The 13045-nt window shown below is 44.1% G+C and overlaps 1 protein-coding gene across 1 annotated transcript in view; it reads left to right on the top strand.

Moving 5' to 3' along the window:
• The first annotated feature begins 1132 nt into the window (after positions 1-1132).
• fndc3ba (fibronectin type III domain containing 3Ba) overlaps positions 1133-13045 on the top strand; it is an 88393-nt gene continuing 76480 nt past the window's right edge. The window contains exon 1 of the mRNA XM_080480947.1: positions 1133-1273. The gene's annotated coding sequence lies outside the window, so the exon portion shown is untranslated. The remainder of the gene's footprint in view (positions 1274-13045) is intronic.

The following is a 13045-nucleotide window of genomic DNA, read 5'->3' as shown; positions in this document are numbered from 1 at the left end:
CTGTTGAAAGCAAGTAACCAGAACACTGAATGACTAAGAGCAGACATACAGGGAGATAATAGAGAAGTTAAAATACTGGCAACAATAAAATCCAGTAAAATGAAAGAGGAATCACGGTAAAGGGAGTTTGGACATGTTAGAATTGATGAGTATTCAAGTTTTCACTGCATGAAATAGTTGTGATTCTCAGAGGAGTACTCTGTTAGCAGGTGAACTTGGTTTGAAGGAGCAGATTCCCATTGACTGTGGGCGAGTGCATGGCACACCCCGTACAGGTCACCAGTCCATCACAGGGCAAACAGAGACAAACACTCACACGGGTAATTTAGAGTCACTGATTAACCTCAAATGTGCGTTTTTTAGGCAACGAGGGGAAACCAGCTGACCTGGGGAAAACCCACACACACCGGGAAGAACATGCAAATTTCAGGTTGAGACTTGAACGAGTGTTATCCTGCCGTGAAGGTAGAGTGCAAATTACTACACTGCCTGTTTCGAATTATTTGGTTAATATTTGATATTTGTCAGTAGGTGTCAAAGAGTGCGCAGGGTTTGATTGAGGTTTAGGAGCGGCACAGAAGTTGGAAGTTTTTATAGAAAATATGGATTTTTCAAATTATATTTTTGAGAACAAATGACAAAATATATGTGATCGGTTAAATAATGACAAAACATTTATTATAAATGAGGTGCAGAGCCACAGCACCTTAATATTATTGATAACTGTTGTATACTGTGTAATGTGTTGTTTTGAATTATGATGATGAGATAGGATGAATGTATAGATAGATAGATAGATAGATAGATAGATAGATAGATAGATAGATAGATAGATATCAGAATCAGAACCCAATATTGCGAGCTGCACACATCTCCCTCCTTCTCTCTCTCTCTCTCTCTCTCTCTCTCTCTCTCTCTCTCTGTCTCTCTCTCTCTCTCTCTCTCTCTCTCTCTTTACCACACACACACACACACACACACACACACACACACACACACACACACACACACACACACACACACACACACACACACACACACACACACACACACACACACACTCTCTCTCGCCCTATCTGGGGGTTTTCTCCGTGCGCACAGTGCATTACGGTAAAAGGGGGCGGGCTCTGACCTCCATGTGCGTCGCGTTTTGATTGACATGGCGGAGTCTCCCAGTACGCGTCGCGCCGCGCCAGCAGACAGGCAAGACCCGACCCTGGGAATAAAAAAACGCGCAGCCGAGTCTGTTTGAAGACCATTTTATTACAGCGAGGTGAGTTCTTTTACACTTCTTTCACAGCGCGAGCCACCCCGGACAGAAAGGGGAACTCGGGGAAATGGAGTCGAAAAAGTTTTTTAGAAGTGCGTGTCTGTGGGTGAATTTGGAGACTAACGCCGGCAGTCTGAGCCACTTGGCCAGCGCAGAGGAAAAAGGAAAACTGCTGCGGAGAAGACAGGGGGAAAGGGAGGGGGGTTATCCAAACTTTTTATGTGGGGTGTTGGTTGATTATCTCGTTTATTTAGAAAATTCAACGCAAAACGGCACAGATTATCGTGCTACTTCTTCACCCATTACTCGGGTTGAACGTGTCGGGGGAAGGAGGGGGTGGTTTGACGGGGGGGGGGTCCGCTAGTTGTGCTCCCGATTTCTCCGCTTTCAAGAAAGAATGTGTTTTTGTCTCCGAGGACTTGAGATGGAGCGAGTGAGTGCGCAACAGGAGGAAACCTTCTCCCCTTCGACTCGGTTCTGGTCGCTGCGTTGCGGGTCGCACTGTGGAAACCAGCCTGTTGCCTTGTGGCCGCTCAAAATCAGGAAATGAGCACTTTTTATAGATGGAAAATAACTTGGAAGGGAAGATGCTGAGGCAGTCAGATTTGACAGAGGAGAGAGAGGAGGGGGGGGGGGGGGGTTGCGAAATCATTGAATTGAGGGGGTCAAAAGGCATGGGATCACAGTTTAACTCGCTCAAAGAGGGCAACTTGATGGCGACTTTCTGCGAAGTTGCAGATTGCAGTTACAAAAAAAAAAAATGGCTTTGGAGGAGAAAAAAAATCCCAACTCCAGCATATCCTAGCATTCCTTCCAGCCAGTCTGTCTGCCTCTCTCTCTCTCTCTCTCTCTCTCTCTCTCTCTCTCTCTCTCTCTCTCTCTCTCTCTCTCTCTCTCTCTCTCTCTCTTCCAGAAACGACTACGTGTCTGTTTGTGCAGGGAAGACAAATCTCTCGCTCAGCCTCTCTGATGCAGACGTGGAAATCAAACATTGGTCTCCTGTTTGCTCCGAGCGATCGATTATCTATCTGCCGAGGACAAGATAGGACAAGCTGTTGTTATTTAAAGCGCTTTAACTCATCACTTAAGAAGGGGTCGGAAAAATTTAGGAAGACGCGTTCAGGTGCGCAGATCCGTCGCGTAATAACGGGACTTGGTTTGTTAGGTCTCCTGCTGCGCCCGCGCGCGCGTAATTGGCACATATAACATAACATAACATAACATAACATAACATAACATAACATAACATAACATAACATAACATAACATAACATAACATAACATAACATAACATAACATAACATAACGTGTATCGCACCTAATACTGTGCGTTCTGGACCCACTGGGCACGTTGGAGAATATAGGCTGCAGGCAAAGGGTTTCAAAAAAAAAAGAAAAAAAAAGAGAGAAAACAGCACGTACACACGCGTCGTTTTTCTTGGGTGAGAATAAACAAGGCGAAAGGGAAATCTGATCCTAAATATATGACGTCAGATGACTTTTTTTTTGGGGGGGGGGGGGGGGGGGGGGGTGAAAAGGCTGATGTGGCCATGCAGTTTTTTTTTTTTTTCTCCTGATATCCTACTTTTTTTTTCTTTTCAGGGAGAAGGTGGGGGTGTTGCTGGGGGATTGGGGGTTGGGGGTTGAATGGCGCTGGCTTCCAGCTGAAAAGGTGTGTTTAGGTTTAGAGTGCAAAGGAATTCTGCCTGTGGTGCATGAATGAGCAATTTATTTGGCTTCTGCAAGTCAACGGGAGCATCACAAAGTCTTAGCATCAAGCAGGTTTGAATGTGGACAGTAAGCAGAGGGGTGGACAGTGGGTAGTGGGTAAAGCTTTAATTGGGGAATATGATGTAGTTTCACATAAAAAAAAAATAAAAATATTGGATTTAACCCCGAGTGATATTTCCACAGTTACCTAACAGTTAAGATGGTGTTTCAGGTCTGGGAAGGCTCCTCCTGTAGACCCCAGGTTGCTTCTTTTTGTGTCTTTGGTTTCAGTCGAGCCCTGCAGCCTGCATTAGGCGTTCCATACAAAGGCAAGGGCGAGAAAGAAAACGACAACAATGTACTTAAAGAGCAATATTCAGGAGCGATGATGACAGAAAGGGCCACGGAACACCGAAGAGAGGGTTTTATTCAACCTGACACAGCTTCATCTGGTGACCGTTCGGGTTACCTGGAAATGTGGCCTCGTGGCGGCATTTGGAGTCCCAGCCTCTATTGTAGTCCCTCGTGTTGAAACACATCAGGGAGAATTATATCTCAGTTAGTTCGACTGAACCACTGTCAGTTTATTAGTTTGAAATAAATAACTTTGAATATTTTCTTATTGTATTGTAATATCACATTTACTATCCTGTTGAGGCGGTCAGTCCCAGCTGACGACAGGCAAGGGCAGGTGTACCTGGGCAGGTATTCATCACAAGGCAAACGCAGAGGTATTTTAATTGATTTTAAACCTGATAGCCTTTGACCCACTTGAGCCGACAGAGACACTGCGGTAAAAGAGCAAAATAAGTCAGTGGACACCTGGAAATCAGTTTTAAGCTCCTTGGGGGTTTAGAGAAATGGATGATGCTGCATCTTTTTGTTTTCAACTGAACTGACCAACATTGTGTGGAGCAGTGACGCTTTACAGTGCATGTTGTTCTATTTCTTTCTATTCCTACGACTTGGAAAATAATTTGAAATGTGTTGGGGGTGGTCTTAATCTCCTCTATTCTTTCCACCTTTAATTTCATATTGAAAAACAACTGCCGAAGCTTGAGGAAGGCTTTGTAATTGTTCCACTGGTATAAAACACTGGAAACATGGGCTCAGATATATAAGTCTTGAGTACCACAAGTTTCAAGGCCTCTCGCCCATTTGAATTTTTCAAATAAAAATGCGGGTTTTATTGGTCAAGCGCTACACCCATATCCTTCTTAACACGGGCCGAAGGAGGTTTATATCGCTGTACACTGTTCTCCTGGAAGTTAAGCCTCTTTGGCCTCAACATTTATACACTCTAACAATGTAAACAAAGCTCATGGGCCGGCACTCCAAAAGTTATGAAAGCCCTCTTGTGCTGATTTTCTGTTTAGAACAGGTTCAGCTGAACAGCACGTTTTGAAAAAGCTTTCTTTTTTTTATTATTCTTTTTTTTCTCCTTATGAATTATTCATTTCGTTCTAGTTTTTAATATATGTCTTTGTTTAAATCGGTGTTTAGTGGAAAGTGCCAGAGAAAGCACAGCAGCTGATCATAAGCCGTGCTCTCCCAACTGGTGCCCCCCCCCCCCTCCCACTTATAATTTTAGTTTGCTGTTTATGAATTTGCGTTTTGTGTGTGTGTGTGTGTTTAGTCACAGAATAAAAAGAGAAGCATTGCTGCCGGGCTCGGGTTGAAGGAGAGTAGCCATTGTTGTGTTGGAGTTTCTGTTTCTTTTCCATGAATAGGCGAAGGGGTTGAATAACACTTTATATAAGTTAACCGCCTGTGTTCTGTAACCGCTGCGACTTTGTCACACAGGTACAGCCCAGACGCTCACGCCCGTCACTGTGATGGTGTGCTGTTGCCTACACTTTGCAGCTGTTTAATGTAATTTCATGGGTTTGTCAGTTTGTTTTATTCCAGAAAAGTACTGGAAGGTTGGGTAGAAAATGCCAAGAAGTCAAAATATGTCATGTTGATAGCACTTTTTTGTTTTTTATTTTTTTTAGGCCTTATCATAGATAGACCTTGTTTGTTCCTTCAGGTGAAGGCGAAAGCGTAACGTTAACTTTAACTCGAGCAATCGGTCGCGTTTCAGAAGCACGGATAAAAATGTTTTCCATAACATTTAGACACAATGAGGACGTTTTCCACACATTCATCAAGAAGTGCCCGGGGTCGTATATCAGTCTGTGTCCTGACCTCCAGCACAATCTGGATGCTCCGTTGTCTACCTGCGCTGGCTTGTGGTTTCTCTGCTGGCCCAATAAAACCTGCCGGTCAAAATGGGGTCAGAGAACGGGCAGGATGATGCTCGCCTTTGTATGTGCATGCTTATGTGTCTACCCAGTAACCTAGAACATGTTATCCGGAGGGTAATGTTACTGAGCAGTGCTTGTGTGTCAGGGAGAGAAGCTGGAGGAGCTCTAAAGTTACACAGACAAAACAACCCTGCCCTGGAAAGTGTGTGCGAGCATGTGTAATAGAGACGAAAAAGAAGAAACATACGATAAATCTCCTCGCTCGGCTTAATGTAGGCTACTGCAAATTAGTTTAGTTTCTTTTTTTTTCTTCTTTTTTTTCGAACAAAGGAAGTCATTCAATGATGCATATTCATTATGTGCAGGGCAATATTCAGCTAATTGAATCTCAGTTTTTGTTCGAAAGTAAATTTGATTTCGGGAAAATTGGTCAAGGCCGTAGATTTATCATTTGCTTGACAGGAAAATAATGTGAATCAACTGCTCCAAAGAGAATTGCTTTTGTTTTTGTTTCTGCAATGCTGATTTGAATGTTTTTGTCTTTTGGATGTCGCTTTGGTGTCTGGGCAGGTTGGATTTTTTTTTAATTTATTTTTTGCTTTTTGTCTATCTCAAAGCTTGAGCTTTTGAGAAAAAAAAAATTGAATTGAACACTCAATGAAAATATTAATAAAAAAAAAAAGAAGAGACATTCAGACAAAGAGGTACATAGGACCTGGGTGCCAATATGTATCAGTGCAGGTTTATTAATTCAACATATGTCACACACAAATCCCATTTCTGCAACTCACTTGACCTGTTAATTATACATCTATTTAAATGTGTCCAGTCGGCCCTGATCAGCTGTTCATGTTTACAATATTTCCTCCGTTGCTGTGCACCGCGTCAGCTGCACCATCTGCTTCTCCATCATGCAACAGGTGTGCCTCTCAGAAAGGGAACACTGCCTTCCTGGTCGGGATGATGTGTGTGGAGCAGGGCCTTTGCAGGATTGACTTTGCTGTAGGATGAGTTTGAGGGAAGTTTCAAGTATGCTTATAAATGAGGCGGTTTTGTTTTCACACCTGTAAAGTACATTTGCAGGATGTTTGCATTTGCTGCTTCAGTTTGATTCAAATTAGCTGCACCACAGCGTGTACATAAAAACTGGGTGACATGCATGTCTGAAATGGAAACAAACAAACCAAATGAAAAAAACAAAAACAAAACCTTTGTCCCATTTATAAATAACAGCTGTTCTTTGGCAGCTTGATGCTTTCACTTTCCATTTCCCTGCTTTCTGAACTCTCTCTCTCTCTCTCTCTCTCTCTCTCTCTCTCTCTCTCTCTCTCTCTCAAGCATCCTCCCACTCCCCTTTTATTTTCATGATCTCTTTTCTCTCCCATATGAACGCTGGCTTTTTGTTGAAGTATCCCAGCATCTTATGTTTGCTTGGCACCGAGCTGTAATGTTTACCCTGGTCCTCTCTTTCTCTCCCCCTCCCCTCCCGCCTCCCTCCTTCCCTGCTCCTCTTGCAGAACACCGTCTCCCTTCTTTTTGTCTCCCATGATAATTTCCTGCATTGTTGACAGTTGATTTAGAAGAAGATAAAAGAAGCCTTTCAACTTCTCTTCCCTCCATTTCCCTCCTCCCATCTCCTTTTCCAGTGCTTTTTTTTTTTTTTGTTTCCCTTTCTTGCCCTGTCTGTCCTCTCACGGAGCAGAATGTCCCATATCAAATGGTGTCAATCATTTTGCTCTTTGGTTCTCGTCAGCACGAAATACACATGTGAGAAATGAGATGTGTCTGATTATATTCAGAAAAAGTCCCTTTCTGTTTTTCATACTTTATTACAGAGGCATAACACATTCAGCATCTTCGTGACAAGCGACTCATCGTCTCATATCTTTTGAAATTCTAAAAACTTTTTGGGGGATTAATAAAGGTTTATGTGGTGCACTGGTCTCACCTTTGGAGTCATTGGCATGCCTTTTCAGTAGTTTGTACTATTTTCTGAACGATTAGTTAAAATCAAGTAGACATGTGTGCAAAGGCTAGAAATACCACCAGCGCCGACAAGGAATTTCAGGACGGAGCATCATGCAAGACGCGACTTCACACAAAACTCTCCTTTGTTCTGCGCCATCGCTCATCTCTTGGTGTCATTTAAAAGGTCTTGACAGCGGCGAGCAGAGTCGTAATGAAAGGAGGCGGCGGCAGACATCGGAGATGATGGAACAAAACAGTTTTGACAAAGCGATGAAATGTTTGGAAACCAGAAAATAAGGCTGTGAAGTTTCTCATCAGCTGGTGAAGTCGTGTCGCGGAAAGCCGGAGCGCTTCAAACGAGGCGCGGAGCATTCGGTCACCGTGCCCTGCCGGTGCCCTTGCCCAGTTTCTCAGGGGTATAATCCATCGGAATGGCTTGTTGAAGATCTGCCCGCTGCTGTGTGTGTGTGTGTGTGTGTGTGTGTGTGTGTGTGTGTGTGTGTGTGTGTGTGTAGCGGTGCGCTGTCAGCTGGCTGATCGAGTGAGCACCTGTCCACACACACAGACACACACACACACGAATGAGTTAGCACACATGCATGAAACATAGACACACACAGAGTTAACTTTACGTGCCTGCATTAGCATGCCAGGCGTGTTGGTGTTGCTAGTTGGCAGGCCCATGGAAAGTTCCGCCAGTCGTTAATGGGCGTTTATATGCCTGACTGTGAGTATTTTGAGTGTGTATCTAAAGTATCTAAAGTGTGCTGGAGACCAAAGGTTGTTGCGTGTGTCTTGTGCGTGCATGCTGGAGTCAGCAAGCCGAGTCTACATTGTGTAGTTGCGACTTGCGTAATGCGCACGTAAACTCTCGAGTATTCCCCCTTTTTTCCATTGTTTTTTGGATGTATGCGACGTATCTGTGCATTAGTGTGTGACAGCAGCCTGGCACACTATCCCATGCTGGCGCGCCACAGTTAAAGACTTGGAAAATACGGAAGTAGGTGTTCTTTTAATGCAGAGCCACATTTTTTATTGCTTTTCCTTGCTAAACCACCCACCTTCCTCCTTCTCTCCTCTTCCTCCAGGGCCTGTAGGCACACTTTGACAACACCTTCTCCTCCTCTTAACATGACATCCCCCACCCAGCACCACACACCTATTATTATTCCTCCTTTTTTTTTTTTTTTTTTTGCCACACACAGCCTGTTTCTACAAGACTAATAAATGCTGATGGAAACGATGATGAATCTGTTCTCACACAGACAAAAATAGAACCTCACATCAGCGTCAACAACAAAAGTAACACGGAAACAATGAGGATTTGTTTGGGAACATTTTAATATTCTTAACTGATAACAATCTGACTTTCAGGTAGATGGTGTCATATTCTATATGAATGCTCAGTTTTCCATTTCAAATAGATATAATGCTATAAACTAACAGGAGGGGATACATATACCTCACTTGAGCCCAACAGAAATGTCGTGGACAGTTCTTCTGTGTTTTTGCGTGTTTACAATAAACCGAGACCTTAACTTCCGTGTACATTTTTTTTTTTTTTATAATGTCATGCCAACCTCACAGGATATCATATTTTGAAATATGTCAAACTACTTTATCCAATATTCAAAATGTGGCCTTCATAACATAAACAAGTTGCCCACCCACAAGCTCCCACTCTGCCTGCAACAGTACCGTCGTCTGCTTCTGTGAAAATGTGAGAAGGGAAATTTCATACAAATGAGTTTGGAGAGGCACATTGTGTCCTCACATATCATACCCTTGTCCTTTGTATTTTTGAGACTTTCTTTGGCCCCTATTTGCTTCAGTGCAGAATCCTGATTTGTCTTTAATCCAAAGCACATGAAAAGAGATTCTAGCTGTCTGTATGGACCATCAGTTGAGTCGCTGTGTTTCCCATCTTTGCCCACTCCTCAGACCCCCCACAAATCACTAAAATATCTCAAAACTCACACACAGGGACACACACACACACACCCACACACACACACACACACCCCCCTGAACTAGTGTGTGAAATCCTGAGGCTGATTGAGGAGGAGGAATGTGACCCGCTGACCCTCTGCTGTGGGGAGGGGTGTTATAAGTGTGTGTGTGTGTGTGTGTGTGTGTGTGTGTGTGTGTGTGTGTGTGTGTGTGTGTGTGTGTGTGTGTGTGTGTGTGTGAGATGCTTGGAAGTGATTGTGTGTTCACCTCCATTGGCTTGTTTTTCCCAGAAATTAAATTTTGATTTCTGAAACACTGATGCGTAAGCTCCATTCATCTTTCACACACACATACACACACACACACACACACACACACACACACACACACACACACACACACACACACACACACACACACACACACACACACACACACACACACACACACACTTTGAGTCAGTCGTAGAATTTAGGATTAAAAACCCCCCAAAAAGACTCGGTCACAATTTGGATGCTGCCTTGCACATTGAGATGTGTGCGAGTGTGCGCGCTTCTGAGGCTCGGTTGTTGTCTTGCGAGAGAGGAGACAGGTTTCTCATGTCGGTGTGACTAAATAGTCTTTCTCTCAGCACCCCCCCCCCCCCCCCCCCCCCAACTCACACGCACACACACCTCCCACCGAGCAAGCTTTTTCATGGCTCATAAAACTGATGATCTGAACGTCCCTTGGTGGTTTGTCTGCGTCTCTGTGCTCGTCCATCTGAAAAAGGGAGTTCATGCATCCGTCTGGGTGTGTGTGTGTGTGTGTGTGTGGGACTGGGTGGGAAGTAGAGGAGAAGGGCCGAATTCACTTCTTGACTTGGCATAGCTGTCTTAATTAAGACTCATGGCATCCAGCCCTGATGGGGCTCAGCATTAGTGGCAGAGACATGCTGTGTGTGCAGGCCTGGGCGGCAGCAGGTCCACTGGCACTGAATGTGGGCTTATTGTCTGGACTCTGTGTGCGTCCTCCTTCACTCCTCTTTACTAGACGCTTGTAATGTCGAGCTGATTACAATGATTGTAGGTCATTGCATTGAAAGGCGAGGTAGTGCAGGGGTCTGTCAGCAGGAGAAGCAAACTTCACAGCAGCAGGGAGAAAAAAAATAAAAAATAACCTATAAGGATTGCTGGCTTATATTTCTTCGCACATTTTCATATGGTGAGTGAACCTGTGGCTCTAAACCCCCGAAATAAACTTATATCATCTATATTTGGAGTTTTTATAATGCAGTGCTCCTCTTGAGTTGTTGCTCCATATACGTCTCCAGAATTCAGGGCCAAAACTAAATGTAACTAAATACACGCCACCATATTTTTTATAGCATTTTCATCCAGGCAACGGTCACAGGCGGCCTGGATCTTTTTTCAGCCAACATCAAGTGAAAGGTCACAGTGTGACTTTGTTTTTGATGAATTGATTGCCAATATAGTTGCCAATTTAACTGGTTGAGTCCTGGAACATTACAGCTCTATTAAAAATTCATACGGAAAGTTATTTTGTTCAGCTTGATATTCAAATAAAGGCCTCTCATAATAGTAATAACACAATCATTATTGTAAAATATCCAGTGTGATTGTACACAACAGCAGAAAATATGATCAAAAGTACACACATACAAACCTTTTATTACGGCGTAGGATCCCTGCACACCTGTGGAGTTCTTTTTTTTTTTTTTTGACCCAAGAAGCATATTAGTTTCTATTCTTCAGTGATTGTACAGTTAGACTCCCACAGACTTTCTTTTGTGTAACCACATTTGAAACCAAACACCCAAATATAGAGGATGCATGTGACGTTGTTGTTGTCGTTGATAAGTCGTCTTGGTGTGTTGCCTGGACTCGGCTGTTTGCGTACTATCTGCTGGCTGCCACGGTATACAATATATTATGTGTATGTGTGTTTACATGCAGGTGCTTGGGCTTTGTTTTTGTGTGATGGAATTCAAGCGCCTCTGTGTGCCCAGTTGGTGTGTGTATATGCATGCGTGTGTGTGTGTGTGTGTGTGTGTGTGTGTGTGTGTGTGTGTGTGTGTGCACGCGTGCGCCCGTCTGTGTGTCAATGCGCACAGTGAAGAGGAAGTGGCTGTGTTTGTTTAAACTAAGCACGCTCAGCCATGTGGGACAATTTAGCGGGAATGAGAGCTCGACGCCCCCCCCTCCTCACCTCCCCTCAACCTTCCCCAAGCCTGCGCCGCTCTCCTCCCCCACCCCACACCAAAAACATTCTGAATGGGCGGCTGTCTTTTGAAGGCTGAGGGATTGTTTGGGAAGTAGGGCCAATAGTGTGGTGGTGAGGATGGGAGGAGGGGGGGATAAGGGCAGGGGAGTGCCGAGACAGGTTAAAGCTGGAAGTGATGGACAGTGGCGGAGATGATGAAGGAGGGAGCTGGTGCATGGAAATCAAAGTGTAACTAATGCTCATTGGCCACTGTCTTTTTTTTTTTTTTTTCCCCCTGTAAAAAGCATGGAACCACAAAAGTCATACACAACACACGAGCTGCTTTATCTGAGCCTCCACTTGAAAGGGCTCCAACTCTGCATCGTATTTACGCCAGCAGACAGCATGACATGGAACCAAGGCTATTACACAGCAATGAAGGGGAAGACTTCGAGGACTTGGTATTTGAAGGCATAAAGTGGAGAGGCGATTGGGAATGTGCAGCGAATGCAGAGCTGGCGCTATATAATATCATACTGGTGTGAGATTACCATGTCTGAGATGTAGCGGCGGCTTTGGTGCATCCGTAAGATCTGGTGGAAGCTAACAGAGTGGCTCATGTTAGATGTGTGAAAGAGAAAATAGTAACACTTCAGTTGGGTTAGGGTTAGGGTTAGAAATCAAAAACTCCAGAATTGTTTGTCTTTGTTGTCATAATATCTCAGATTTCCAGCTTTTTGTTGGACCTTTTTTAATCTTTGCTATTAACAATTTGTGTGCTTCTCTGTTTGGAATCGACTGTGACTATCTGACAAAGACGCTTCTCAGTGTAACCTTCACATTTCCCTTCAAACTACACTAGCTGGCACAACTGACGCGTATAATACATCTTTAGCATGTGGTCGAAACATAAAAGATCAGTCGGGCTCAGTTGTGCTTTGCTTTAAAAAAAAAAAGAAAAAAGTAGTACTGTAAGAATTCCTGGAACTTTAACAATCTTTGGGTGTAATGAGTAGGTTGAGTAAAAGCTGGATAACGCCAGTTCACGTAAGGAGCAATATGAGCAAAACTGCCATTTAAAGCTTGTACTCAGACTGTCATACTACCTGTGCGTGCGTGCGTGTGTGTGTGTGTGTGTGTGTGTGTGTGTGTGTGTGTGTGTGTGTGTGTGTGTGTGTGTGTGTGTGTGTGTGTGTCCAGACTGAGCCTTGGAAGCTCCAAAGTGTTAGGGAGGGTTTTGCTGTGAGCTCTCCCCGGGCTCAGTGCTCAGCTTTTCTGGATATGATGGAGAAAAGTCTAATCAGAGTTGAGGCAGTGGGAGGAAAGAGGAGGGAAGCGGAGGTTGAGAGAGGAAAATAGGCAGGGAGGAGGAGGGGGGGGGTGATAAAAAGGACGAAAGAAGAAGAAAAATCTGGAAGCGCTGCCTCGAAGAAGAGTGAGTCATGTTCATGCGCGGGAGAATAGCCACTTCCTCCGTATTAAACCCACAAACAGTGACAAAATACAGCGTGTTCTACAGACTCTTTACTGATATTGCTTCAAGGAAGTATCCACGAGGACAGTGATGCGATTGATGAAGTCATTGACGGATGACCTGAGATACCCCCCCCCTTATTATGATGATGATGATGATGAGGATCAGTTGGGTTTGTTTGTGTGCCAGTTTGTAGACCGTGCTCTGTGTGTGTGTGGTCATTAG

This window comes from Lipophrys pholis, assembly GCF_963383615.2.
Source record: "Lipophrys pholis genome assembly, chromosome: 14".
Classification (NCBI taxonomy): Eukaryota; Metazoa; Chordata; class Actinopteri; order Blenniiformes; family Blenniidae; genus Lipophrys; species Lipophrys pholis.
The sequence above is the reverse complement of the archived record's forward strand: the minus strand, read 5'-3'. Positions and strand labels throughout refer to the sequence as shown.